Source organism: Lycium ferocissimum, chromosome 3, assembly GCF_029784015.1.
Source record: "Lycium ferocissimum isolate CSIRO_LF1 chromosome 3, AGI_CSIRO_Lferr_CH_V1, whole genome shotgun sequence".
Classification (NCBI taxonomy): Eukaryota; Viridiplantae; Streptophyta; class Magnoliopsida; order Solanales; family Solanaceae; genus Lycium; species Lycium ferocissimum.
In genome coordinates, this window is record NC_081344.1 from 20,079,844 (window position 1) to 20,094,555 (window position 14,712).

At 36.8% G+C, this 14,712-nt stretch overlaps 1 protein-coding gene across 1 annotated transcript in view; it reads left to right on the forward strand.

Moving 5' to 3' along the window:
* The first annotated feature begins 6,217 nt into the window (after nucleotides 1–6,217).
* The window catches only part of LOC132049995 (putative F-box/kelch-repeat protein At1g15680), a 27,843-nt gene continuing 19,348 nt past the window's right edge, over nucleotides 6,218–14,712 (forward strand). Inside the window, exon 1 of the mRNA XM_059440993.1 lies at nucleotides 6,218–6,500. The gene's annotated coding sequence lies outside the window, so the exon portion shown is untranslated. The remainder of the gene's footprint in view (nucleotides 6,501–14,712) is intronic.

A 14,712-nucleotide genomic window follows, 5' to 3' on the forward strand; every position in this document is an offset into this window, starting at 1 on the left:
ATCAGGTCCACAAGCATGTTTCATCAGATACAGACAAGCAGACAAACACAGTCAAAGAGGTGAAGAAGATGACATAGTCGGGCACACAGAGATGTTCAGTATATATCATGAATGATATATGAATAGAATAACTAAACAAGACAGCAAAGGGAGAATAGATGACTTAGTGAAAGAAGCAATTCATTGAAGAAATTGAACAAGTATGCAAAACAAGTTCTATAGCAAAGAGTCATCATATCTTTGAAGGAGGAATGAGGAGGAATGATCACATGTGATCAGGTGCAGTGGATGAATGACCTAGAAGCAAAGACATTGTATGAAGAAGAGCCTAAAGTGATCAGAGGTGAAGTTGACCAGTTGCAGACACAGAGCTTACAGTTATATGAAACAGATCTGTCAACATGTTCCATCCAAGATCTCAGAAGAAGTTCAACGGCAGATGAAGAATGAAAGAGATTGGTGGAACAGGTACAAGAACATGTTTTATCTCAGACAATGCAGGGATTCAGAGGCAAACGAACAAGGTGGATGAAACTGGTTCGTGAACATGTTCCAGGGCAAGTTCTACAACAACTAGGATTTGCAGAATTATGAAAAGAACTTGGCGGTCAAGTATGAAAGATTCCTTACCATAATTGTAGGTATTAGCAATCCTTCTACAAGGAAGAGAAGCCGACTCAATAAGGCAAGAATCCAAGTACAATACAAACCTTATGTGCATGTCATTGACCGACTAGGAAAGGGTTTTGTGTTCAACCGACCTACGGAGCATAATGTTATAAATACCCAGGTCATTTCAAGAAGAAGTTTGCACGCCTACAAAGAGAGAATTCAGAATATTGAGCGAAGAAGATATATCCAAGAATATTCAAGAATTCGAGGTTGCATCCCTATTACACAGAGAAGGATCGATGGAGCTGTTTTACTGAATAATGTTTCCCAGTTCTAAAGTCTAGATTTGTGTATTAGGTTGGTTTATCAAAGTGTATCTTTATCAACTTATTTAGAAGCATTAAAGTAGATACATACAATTGTAACTCCAAATAGGAAGTTTACTATTTGGAGATAGCTTGCTAGTCAGAGTTTGGGTAGCGAGGTTGAGGTAAGAGTTAGATTACAGAGGTTATAATTTGTAACTCGCAGTTGGCTCGTTGTTGTGATGAAGTTGGGGAAAATCCTGTAGGTCTGCAGGTCCTGGTTTTTATCACCTTTTGAGTCGGGTGGTTTCCACATAAAAATAATGTGTCCTTTACCTTTATTTTTGTTCTTATTCCGCAAACACGTTTGCAGAATAGGTTCGGTAACGCATTTAATTTGTCCACAGGCAAAAAGTAGGAATACTTTAGGACAGATACTTAGGTCGTGCAAAGCTAACAATCTATATATTTAATAATATAAGATCTTATTTAGTATGTTGTGTGCTTTACTCTTAACTATTTAAGTCCAATAATTATGAATAACTGTTCAATTTCATTAGGCTAATCCATTTAATTGAGCTATAAATGATAGCCTTCGAGGAAAAACTGACGGATTTGACAACATCAAAAAGTAGTGCCTCAGAATGAAAAAATGATGTACCATCTCTATTAAATTTGAGGGACGTCCATCGGTTATATGAAATAAGTAAATCTCAGTTTGCATTGAAAAGCCGATATAAAAGAAAAACAGACAGAGTTGCTTGGTTTTAAAAAAACGAGCACTCCGTCGATTTTCCAAAAATCATTAAAAAAATAATAATAATACTAACTACCATTGTTTTTATTATACTCTTCAATTACAATTTTGCACTTTATTTTCGTGAAGAAAAAATCGACGGACTTTTGTCCCCCCCCCCCCCCCCCCCCCTTTTTTTCCTTTCTAAAAAGCAATTATACTTTCCATGTATTTTTTGCACAAAACATAACCAATGGTAGTCGATCGATTTCTTTAAAAGAAAATTAAAAAGAACCCAATATTTTGAGCAAAAATCTAAAAAATAGAGCCCAAAGAAAATTTTAACTCGGAATATATCGTACATAAGAATTAAATGGAAATTTCGAGGGGAATAAAGTATAATTCCGCTCCCCCAAATTCACTCATCATTGTCGTACTAGGTAAATTCTCAAGGCTACCTAAGGTTCAAAATCAAATGCTAGAGGGTCAACTTTAGATGTACAATCATGTAATGAGCTGAAGAATAATTAGAACTCATTTCGATGAGCTTATGGCTTTTGACTTATAAGCCAAAAGTCATAAGTTAGGAATTCTAGCTTATGGCTTATTTTTATTGTTTTGGCTTAAAAACAAGTGTTTAAAAGCACTTTTTATTTTATTTTATCCATATACTGAAAAAGTGGTTAAAAGTTATTTTTGCTTAAAAGCACCTAAAATAAGCCAATCCAAACAGGCCCATAGAAGAAGCAGGGTAAAATCAATTAATGCTACAATAGCGTTTAACACATAGTTAACCAGCTCATTAACGATAATTTGGACATTATTCAAAATGGAGAAGGGCCAAATATACCCTGTACTAGGAGAATTGGTTTAAATATGCCCTTATATAGGGAGTCCGCAACTTAATTGACCCACAAAGTGGGTGTTTGATTCAAAATACCCACTAAAAAAAAAGTTACACGCAGGAATTTTCTACGCAAAAGGACTTAACAGTTAACGGCGATGTTAAGTCCTTTTGCGCAGGAAATTACTGTGCAATAGGTAGAAGTCCTTTTGCACAAGAAATTCCTGCGCAATGGGAGGTTAATTATTTAGCAGCCCATATTTGACAACACTATACTCGCTTTTGACCGCATTTATATAACTCATTCGGTTAAAAAACTCACATTTTAAAAAATGCCTAATTCAAGATGCTTCCTTAAAAAAAAAAAACCATCATTCATTACAATAACAAAATACTTAAGATTCATAATTCAAGATAATTTGAATACATGAAGAAGAATTAAAATACATTCATAAAATCATGACGTTCTTCAGCCACGAAAGGCTCTTCCACTACGAGAGGTTCTTCTACTATGAGAGGTTCTTCCACTACGAGAGGTACTTGCACCACCACGGCCTCGCAGGTTACACAAACGCTTATCATGGCCAAACTCTTTACACGTCAAGAACCTTCGAGAGTATGTCCTATTCGGAACATCCATTTGATTGAGAATCCGAGTTCGTGCGTTAACACATATTTTACGGATATACTCCTTGTTAGCAATCATTGAAATGGCTCGTTTGGCCAATAAGAATGATCACCAAGTGGGTAGTAACTACCGGCATATGCTTTAAGATAACTTTTGACGTTGTATTCTGATGCCACATAATTTGATACCGTTTTTCCCATTTCCTCGAAACACTTTATGGCATGAGAACACGACATGTGGTATGATTGCCACTTACCACAACTACACGTTCTTGTGCTCTGATAAATGGTATGAATGTTTCCTCCCCGACCTTGGTAATAACCTGTCCTGACTTCATACACATGTTCAATATGGTTATACTATACCATCTTGTGTAGCTTATGTTTTTTCCTATGATGCTCGAACATTTTTGCAGGATTTGGCATCCATTTCCTACCATATGCTAATATGGCTTTGGCATGTCTTGTTCTAGTCACAAACCGCTCCACAACTTGCTTGTAAGTTATTCTCACCATTGCAGTAAGGGTCAGTCCCCGAGCAGATTCTAGCAAACCATTGAATGACTTCGAGCTGTTTGTTGTTAGCATCCCCATCTCCTGCCTTCATCCGCATGTAATATCCATTTGTCAATGTCGATTTCCTTCAACCAATCATATGCTTCCGGCTTCACTGCCTTGATCATCTCCATCCGCACAAGAAACTTTTTTTCTTGATGCTCTATTGCAGCCGCCCACATCAATTTGTTTAGTGTGTTGTTTCCAAATTTCGTTTGAAAATTTGTCCTTATGTGCCTTAAACAAAAGTGATGGTAAGCAAAGGGAGGCTGCCACTCCGCCAAATGAAACATATTGTTCAATATGTCGTGATGTCGATCAGATAGCACGCATATGCACATACGATCCTTAATAACATATTGCCTCAAATGTGTCAAAAACATCCCCCATGCCTCGTTGCTCTTGTTAGCGGCAATGGCGAAAGCAGGAGGGAATATCCACCCATTGGTAACCATTCCTACAGCAATAGTACCCGAGCAAACATATTCGAAGCAATGGATAGGAAATGGGAACTGGATGAGGATGATTTTAAATACTCAAAGAATCCGAACCACATATACAATCAAGAATACAATAATACAATGAGAGCTGAGTGGAATTGGCGTGTTAGGGAGGCTGAAATGCTAGAACAAAACTTGAGGGCACTCAGACTCAAACGTTCAAAAAGCCGTGTTACGTCAATGCCTCGCGGTACACCATAAGAGTTCAATTTTGCTCTTAACCGTTTTTGAGAAGACAACAATCGGATGAAAATCGTTGCCTCATGGTAGAATTTAGTCAACATGGATACGTCAAATTCAGATCCAAGTGGGATTCAAACTGTGAGATGTCCGATGAAGATGATTCGCGGTGATCTTATTAATATTTTTTTATAATAAAGTAGATAGGTAGGGTCATAATGACGACCCCAAGGGTACTTGAGGATTTGCAACTATATAAGTAGCCTTTCATTTGTTATTAAGCTACAACATATTCAATGTCGAGTAGTAGAAATGTATATTGGTCGGTATTCCTTCCAAATTATTCGAATAGCAGTGCTGATGAAAGCTCAAATCATAGTAGATATTCCGGTGAATCGAGTTATCTTGATAACAATGAATTCAAGATAGACGATTTGAAACCCCACCTTCTTATAGAGCGTAATGATGATTTTTGTAATGTGAAATATTCAGATCCACGAGAATATTATTGCGGGTTAGGCAGAGAATGGGCATATCGGCATGCCGAATCAGGACGTCTTGTTTGTGACTTGGAAAATCTCAACGCTCAAATTCCATCAAGGTTCTCAATGACCATGGCTCGAACTGATCCACATTCTTGCGAGGTCGTTGTACAAAGGATTAGAAAAGAAAACAATAGAATGCTAGCAAGACGTTCTAAATTTTACATGCTTTTGTTGGCCGAAGAACAAGCATCATCAACGGGTAAAGAACTAACATCTACAGAAAGAAGATATGTCTTAAGAAACCCAAAATATTGATCTGAGGACGATATTGAAGACTTCTATTCTGATGATGATTAGGGGTTATTTTGGTTCACTTGCTTAGTTTTTGGGTCATTTAAGTTTCAGACTCATGATTTAGTTTGTATTTTTAATTTATGATGAAGTCATCAATTTGAAGAAAATTAGTATGTTTTTAACTTGCTTTGATTGTTATAGTCTATTATTAATTTATATAAGCTTCTTAGAATTAATAATACATAAAAGTTCAACAATTCACAATTTTAAAGAAAACACAAATAAATTAGTACATAAAAGGTGCCGATTACATAACACATGAAAATGTACAACTAATAAAAACAAAATACATAAAAATAACAAAAAAAAAAAATACATAGAAATAATAAACTTAATAAACAAAATACATATAAATAATAAACAACAACAAGATAGCATAAATAATCTTCCAAAATTTCAGTTTTTCTTTCAAAGCATTTTTCTCGTGTTGAGTATCTCTAAGCTTAGCCTTGAAAGTTTTTTTTTCCTTCGGATTCTTTTACCAAAACTTCCAAAAGGTCAATCTTTTCTTGAGCTTCCATAAGCTTAAACTGCAAGTCAAACTTCACGGTATCTATAGTGATACGTGAAGTCACGGTTTCTCTATCAAACGAGGCTTTTTAAACTTGGCCGCCACCGTTTTATCCTCGGGAATGCTATCTTCCCATCGAAAATGTTTGCAACCATTCATATCCTATAAACATTACAAGAAAATCAGTTTTTGAAAGTAAAATATGTAGATAATGTGAAAAAAATTTAAACCCTAAAAACTTGTAAAAATACCTACTTCGGGCACTTTATAGCGCCAAAACGACGATCCGGATTATCTTGGGTCCTTGATGTTCTTAACTTACAATAATAACCGCATTCACAAACATCGGGTTATATAGCAAAGTTTGACGTTTCGGAGCTTTGGGACATGATTTTCGGGAGGCTAAAGCATGTTAAAAGAGTGAAAATAGAGGAGCTGAAGAGTGACTTGAAAATGGATAAGTATTAGGGTTTATATTAACCCCTATTGCACAGAAAATTCCTGCGCAAAAGGTGGTATGGTAACTTTTTTTAGTGGGTATTTATGTTCAAAATCCGACTTTGTGGGTCAATTAAGTTGGACTCCTTATATTGTCAACCCAAATATAGCCGTTATACTATTGTTTTAAATATACCCTTTTTTCTTTTAAAGTTATGGAAGGTGATCATCCAATACTACTGTCCGTGGCATGGCACCCCTAACCCATCCTCCGCCTTCCATTGCTCGAGAAGACATTTGACCATTTTTCTATGTATTGGCTGCTTTTGTGCAGGAATGCTCTTCACCGACAGGTTCTTTACTTTTGATCTTTAGTTCAACTTTTGTGCATGTCATTTCTGTTTTTTGAAAAATTTGGGTTTGTGATTGGATTATGAAGTCTTTGTCTTCCCATCTGAATCTTACAATTAATTGTTTTTTTTTTTTTAAATGTTTTTGGCGTCTCTGTTTGTTAATAGTTTGGTAATATGGATGACAATGGGTCTGTAGATTTTGACCGTACAATTTAGAAAATTATGGATGGACTATAAGATGAAGCAGGTGCTTTCGGCTTAGGTTCCATTTATCAAGAAGAGATTTCATCAATGTTGGACTTTGTGTAATGCCACTGGTCATATCTCCTCCTCAGCCTTCCATTGCTTGAGAAGTAGAAGTTGGTTCATTCCTACCTTCATCTCCAACTTTAGTGGCGGTAACGGTGGCAATGACAATGGAGGGAAAGGATATTTTAGTGGTGGAAGACAAATGGAGGGGGGTGGGGTGGAATGAGTTAGGGGTCTTTGAGGTGTCACGTAAGATTGGATGTCCACCATGGACAACTTCAACGGAGGAGGGGAAGGAAATTTTAGTGGTGGAAGACAAATATAGGGTTAGGGGTGCTGAGGTGACATGCCACGTGGCACCCACCTCATCAAATGTCAGTGCCACGTAGGATTCCACATTGGGTAACTTTAACTGAGGCGGGTATATTTAAATCAATAGTATAACAGCAGGGGTATATATTTGGACCAAAAGTATATCGAGGGGTATATTTAAACCATTTCTCATAGTACTGGGATATATTTGACCCTTTCGGTATTCAAAAGGTGGTTAAATGTCGTGAACAACTCAAATTAAAAGTGAATGGAGGGTGAGGATCGCATCAGAGTCAACTATAAATACCTAAAATTACTCAATTACCAAATGGAGTAGCTAATATTCTCGAGTTGTAGACTGAACTAAAAGCTGCATTTCTATTGTTACATCTCGTATTTTCGGGCGTTAAGTTGCATCATAGGTTAGTCACATAAGCTCAAAGGACAGGATTATGTTTGAAGTTATAAGTGTTTATGTTATGTTCAACAAGTGATAAGTAAGTGCCGCGAAGGTTGGAGGTTAAACGAATCGGAAAAAAAAAAGTTTTGCTAAGTTTGGGATGTTGAATAAGTTATACAGACTGTATGGAGTTTTGGACATATCCAAGTATGCAAACAAAGATATCGATGTATAAAAGTTTTCGGTCTCGAAATAATTTCCGCGGATGAACAGTACTGCTACAGTAAGGCGGTGAACAGTACTGCTACAGTGCCGACTTTGGAGCAACCATATAAAGGGGTTTAACGCCTCATTTTCAGCCAAGAAACCACCCTAAAAAAATTTCCCAAAAATTTTAGAGAGTTCTCCAACCTTCCCTCCATTAAATTTCAACGCGAGTTAAGTAAAAATCTCCGGATTCGGGTTCCGCCGGCGTATAGTTACGATTATAATACTGTGTTGCGGGTGAATTTGTGGCTTGGGAGTAAGGCAAGTATTGGAGATATCGCGGTATTAGCGGAAGTAAGGTACAAATCTTTCTCTTTTGGTATCATTTAAGGCTTATTTACGGAGATAAATTTATGGAATAATTATGTAGCGATTTCGTTTGTGGAGGAGTTGGAGAAAATATCATGTGGAGTATTTGATGGAATATTTTGGTAGTAATGAGGTTGTTGTTTTTTTCGTTGTTGTTATTGGTTGTTGTTTGTTGGTATTGAGAATTCGGGCTAGGCATATAAATAGGGGAGATCTTTGTCCGAATTTCGTTGAGACCTTAAAAGGAATTTATCTAAAGACTTAAGATAAGAGTGTGACAATGAGCCTAATGATAATACGAATGGTTGCCTATGTAGATTATGAGATGACAAACGATCCTAAATAAATCGCGCGACAGGAAGCAAGTTGGAAAGTCGGAGAGTAAGCTCCAAAGGTATGTTAAGGCTCGTCCCTTTCTTTCAAAGGCATGATTCCTATGGTACGATTTCATAAATGTTTCCATAATTTTTTTTGTTTTTAAAATTTAGAAGTTTATGACTCCAAGGCATGATTCCTTTCCCGATAATCCATAAATGTTTTCCAAAATGCCGTATTTTCTAAACCGAGAGATTTATGATTGTGAGCTCTTATGCTACAGCGATGAACATGTTTTTATGATGATAATGATGATGTCAAAGATGAGAATATTTTCTATGATGGTTATGATGATGACGATCTTATGGTTAAAAGTCTCAAGTTATGAGATCAATGATTCTATGAGATTATTGAGCTTATTTCATGATTATGTCGATTTTATTCATTGTTGTTGATCTCACTTTATAATAATTGTTCCTTCAAGGTGAGAGATAGCGATGATGATTGCTCCATAATATAAATCGGAGGTTACCGACCTTACGTCACTCCGATAGAGTCGTAGCTTTTATTTGGCTCTCATGCATGTTTTATATATATATATATATATGTATGTATTTTACTACACCGAGCCGCGCTATAGTCGGCCGGGTACAGCACCTATTGTGCAACCACTGATCAGTTGGTACTACACACCGAGTCTCGAAAGGGCCGGGTACGTTACACACCGAGTTCCGAAAGGGCCGGGTACGTTACACACCGAGTCTCGAAAGGGCCGGGTACGTTACATACCGAGTCCCGAAAGGCCTGGGTACGTTACACACCGAGTCCTGAAAAGGTCGGGTACGTTATGATGATGATATTATATATATGTATGTAAGAAAATGTTTTTTTTAAAGCTGAGCATGCATGACATCCGCCTTATGAGGCATCTAGATGTACAAGTTATCTCTCTTATTCCATATTACCTTCCATATCTATATTATGTTGTTATGCATGCCTTACATACTCAGTACATTATTCGTACTGACGTCCCTTCTTGTGGACGCTGCGCTTCATGCCACGCAGGTGTATACAGATGAGTAGAGGATATTAGTAGAAGATGTTCCAGCTGGATTGGCGAGCTCCATTTCCTTCCGGAGTATTGCCGAGTCACAGTATCTATGTTATGGTATCTTGATTTATGTTACAGACTTTATGACGAGTCACATATATAACATGTCGATCTTGTAAGCGGCTCGTAAGCCGATGTATCATTATGCATTATGTTACAAATTTCATATGTTTACAGATTTGACTTGATTTGAGAAAGACGAAAAGCATGTTTTTTGAAAAGCTTTCATTATGCACTCATTTCATGATTTAAGAGTCCAGTAAGATTATGAGTATAACGAGAACCAGCGGGTTCGCTCGGCCCTAAGTGAGGGTCGGGTGCCCATCATGCCCTATCAAAAGTTGGGGTGTGACAAATTGGTATCGAGCGATTCGTCCTAGGGTTGTACGCAAAGTCGTGTCCAGTAGAGTCCTATTTATGGTGTGAAGCGCGCCACATTTATAAACAGGAGGCTACGAGGCATCTAGGGTGGTTACTCTTCTTTCACATCTAAGATCGCGCGATAAAGCCAAGTCATAGGAAATGAGATTCCTTATTCTAACCTTTGATTCCAGTAAGCACAGTTTCGACTGGAGAAAGTGAGTGATGATATGGGAAGTCACAGAGATAAGTCACTTCGTTGAGGCTACGTTATCAGAATAGATATATATATATATATATATATGAGATAATGGATCGGTTGACATAGAGGTAAGTCAGTGTAAGTACAAGTAGAGGAATTGATTAAATGTATCTCTTGATGATAAGTTCAGTCATAAGTTTGTGAACTGGACAATTGAATGAATCAGTACAAAGGTAAGCAATGGTACGAAGGATGTATGTTGGGTAAGGTAAGAATATTGCCTATATGATTGAGATGTAAAGCTGAAGAATGAAAAGGGAAGGTAAACCGAGAAGGTATAACGAGATGCAGATCGCTAAAGGATCAGGTACATCTCGAGGTGTGATATATGAGGTAAGTTTTGATATCTTTGTTCTTTTACCTGAAATTGGGAGCCCTGGGTGGCTGGGATATGTCGTATATATATATGCCCTGTGAGGCATTACTGGTATTTGCTGCATGCAGGTTTTGGATAGTATGAATTATAAAGGAGACTCTGCTAGAATATTTCCACATCAGGTCATTTGGTTAGGTACATCTAACAGGAAGAAACGTGAAAAAGGAAATATCGTAAATAGACAATAAGTGGGATGTGTTGCTTTAGAAGAGTTATGAATTTGGCATGGCCTGAAGAATGATCTGTGAGGAAGGTGAGTTATACGAAGAGAAGGTTATTATGACAAATTCAAAGGTATTAAAGTATCGAAAGGGTTATGGGATTAGTTATACATTTAAGTCAAGTTAAAGAGTATTACCGCATATAGATACGGCCTAATCTTGACATATTATAGATGTCGAAGCTATGGAGATAGTTGTATACAAGTTGGATTGAGGGGAATAGTAGGGTTGCATTAATAAGGCGATACAATATGAAGGGACTACGCGAAGAGTTGAGGCCAAAGGTAGTATGATAAGCGAAGGACATACGCCTATGATATTACAGATAAATTGAGGGAAAGTGCAAGGCAACTCAAGTTAGAATGTTAAGGAATAATAAGAGTGAAAGGACATAAGGCAAGCTATGAAAGTATCGTTGAGTTAAGCTAAATAGAACATATCGAAATTGAGATCCAAAGAAGACCAAGGACGAACTAGAGTGCAAAAGGAAAGAAAGCATTAAAAGATAACCGAAGTGGAAGGAAAGAGGAAGGTAAGGATGATTACACGGAAGGGTATTTATGATAAAGAGAAATACCAGAGAAAATTGGGAAGATTGGTAGTACTAAAATATTATTTAAAAAGAGAAAGTTTAACTCTAATAGAGTGTGATACTGAAGTATCGATTGGGATGGATAAGCACAAGTGAAATACGACGAGTCTATTAGTAAAATGAAGTAACAGCATGACAGAGACAGGGGCATAGAATACGAAGGTTTATAACAAATGTGAATAACTTGGTAAGACGACTTATGTGGTAAGTGTAATAGGGTCAATCAGAAAGAGTTACAGGTTAAGTATGCTTACTCCACGAGGTTTATTCTGGTTTATAAGCAGTTTTACGAATGAGAGCAAGAAGTGCCACTCTAGAGAATTGATTATGATTGGGATATAATGAGAACGTAGCAAGGACTGTAATACAAAGTAAGTAAAGTATAGCGAGGAAACGACTAAAGAGGTGACATGTTCTAGGTGAATAGAGAGTGAATGCTGTTGACACCCAATTTTGTCCCTCCGTTATTCCAATTTATTTCCTTGGGTTAAATTTATTAACGAGCTAAATACTTTGTTTTCACTACTATTTTTATTACTATTAACCTCGTTACTTTCATTACTTTATCACAAATTTTAAATAGTTCGTCAACGTTTCATTTTTGGGATTTGTACTCGTTAAATTAATCTTACTTTATTAAATCCTTTAATTTCTACATACTAATTACTATTTACCTTCACATAATATATATTGTACTATATATTAAGTTAAAAGCCCAAAAATAATTAAAATGAAGGAGGAATGACCACAATTTTAACCAATTCACATTATTTTAAGTTCAGCAACCCATTACCCATTCATCACACACTAGCAGCCCAATAAAATTCAAGACCAGCCCATTTGAACAAAGTGGCCTCTTTCCAATTTTCCTAGACCTAATTCGTGTACCCTCATCAGCCGCTACACACCCCTCACTCTCTTTTCCATTTTACACAAGAATACACCAAGTTACAGCCATAGACAAACCTTTATCCGAGCTATTTTAGTGCAACTTCTCTCTCTCTCTCTCTCTCTCTCTCTCTCTCTCTCTCTCTCTCTCTCTCTTAGTCGTCCTCAGCGATTCAGTCAATGCAAGAGGCCAAGAAACTTTTTGATTTTTTTTCGATTCCCTAAGTCTGAGGAATCGATTTTCAGAGATAAAAAACACAACTTTTGTCTTCTTCCTATTTTTATGAAGGTTTCGATTTTTGCTAGCCATTGCCAGTTGTGGATGGGTCTATTTCAAGTACAAGTTCTCACCTTTTGACGAAATCGGTAACCCCGGAGTTCCGAGGCTTTGTCCTTGAGGAGATCGGTTAGAGCAAAGAGCCAAAATAATTTTTTATAGAAATTGATGTTGCAAACGGCTATATTTCAAATCCGACCTTGAAATCCCGCTCAAAATCATTAACCCTAGCACTCTTCTTCCACCTATAAATATATCTCTAAACTCCTCAGCAAAGGGAGATTTTTTTTTAGCAACTTGAACACCCACAAAAACATCACTATACGATTGAAATCATGTATAGGATTTAGCTACTATCTTCTTTTTCGAAACTCTTGTATTTTCTTTTACTGTTATTGCGGACTCATTTGGTTCGAGGTCTGAATCTATTCATAACGAGAGAGTAGATTCGACGCCGACGCCCTCGTCGCTGCACCGAAAAAGGGTAAAGTTCTTTTCTCCTGTTTTAAAAATCCGGTATTTTTGTGTGTTTATGTATATATTAGTTTAAATTTTATTTAGTCAAGGTTATATGCTAAGTATGCCAATCAAAGTATGTAGGATTTGTTTCGTTCTCGATATGTGTTTTGGTTCAGCCTAGCCTAGGTTCAGTTCTTTAACATATATTAAGCTTAGGTTAGTTATTAATGTGATTATGTGATTTGTCTGTAGGATAGTCGACTTTAACGAGCGTTATGTGTTTCCCTATGTTGATCTCAATCCTTTGACAAATGATTTATGCTTAAACTTGATGCTTAATTTCAATTTTGAATCTGGTTCATGTGGAAATATGAAAGGCTATGCAAATAGATTTCATTAACTTGTAGGCAAAATGTTGTGAGCAATTAGCATTATTCATCTCGTTGTTAGAATGCACTAAAACAGTTTAGTAGTGGGTAAAAACTGGTATTACATGTTAAGTTGAGAAGCTGTTAGTTCCCCTTACATGACTTCATAGTTTGGCATTTTTGATAAGTTTTCGGTTCCCACGAAAAGAGTTTGGGTTGTGGTGTGTAGGCCTTGGTCAGCCCTTTTCTTCTCGTAATTTTATTTCTCTTTTAGTTGTTAGAATATGAAGTTTGAACTTGTTTTGTGGTTGTCCATGTTAATGAAATCATGTGTTTCCTTAATATTAGAAACCATATCACCAAATTTTTTATATACTTGTCTTTGATAAAAGTACTCATATTCCGTTTTTTTTTTTTTTTTTTTTTTTTTTGGTCGACAAATGCCTTATATATGACTCTGTTTGTGGCATAGATGGAACCACGCCTAGAATTTTACCAAAATTTTATGAGTAGGATTATTCTACTTTTGAAATCACATTTGCAAGATCTTAAAATCTGTTTTGTGCACCCTACGTTTTAGAGGATTTTAAGTTTTTATATGGTTATTAGTACAATCAAATGTTGCTGGTTTGCTTTTCTTCTTGCGTTAAGGGAAAAATGGTTACGATGTTATGTTCGGCTTGCCATTGTCTGACAGTAAATGCTTAGAAATGTCTTAGAAAGCATGTTTATGGGTTAGTTGGTTCACGCATATCATTTGGAATAAAAAAAAACATCGCTACCTTTGTCTTCATATTGTATTAGGAACACGATTTTGGGAGGTATTTTCATAAATTGATTACTAAGTTGAATAGAAAAATGAATGACATCGTGACTTAAGAACTGTACATGTTCTTTATAGGAAATTGACTTATGAAATTCTATACTTGTATTATGCATAAGTACTGAAAATTTCCCTTCTCCATGACAGTAGGAAGTATTGGACGTGTCACGACCCAACCCCGTAGGCCATGACTAGTGCCCGAGCCGGGCACTCGTATACACTTGTTGTCTATAGTCATACACTGCTAGCATGAACGAGCTGATATAAGTATAAGGGCAAAACATATGTAAGGTCGAACTACTTATCTCTGAAAACTCGACCCTATAACGATTAATATCGCATAAGAGCGGACAAGGCATATATATATATAGGGAACGTCCCAACAAAACACAAGCCGAAGGCTACCTTCATACACAGCCGCCATAATGAACATATGTCTACGCAAGCCGGCAAGGCTGCCACTACCAATGGGAACGCCCCAAACACAAGTCATGTTCGCACAACAAAACATCGACTGCACACAGACCCACACATGTGACTACAGACCTCTAAGAGTGACAACGACATCATATGACGGGACGAGGACGCTAGTACACGAACAACAACATATATATACATATAAA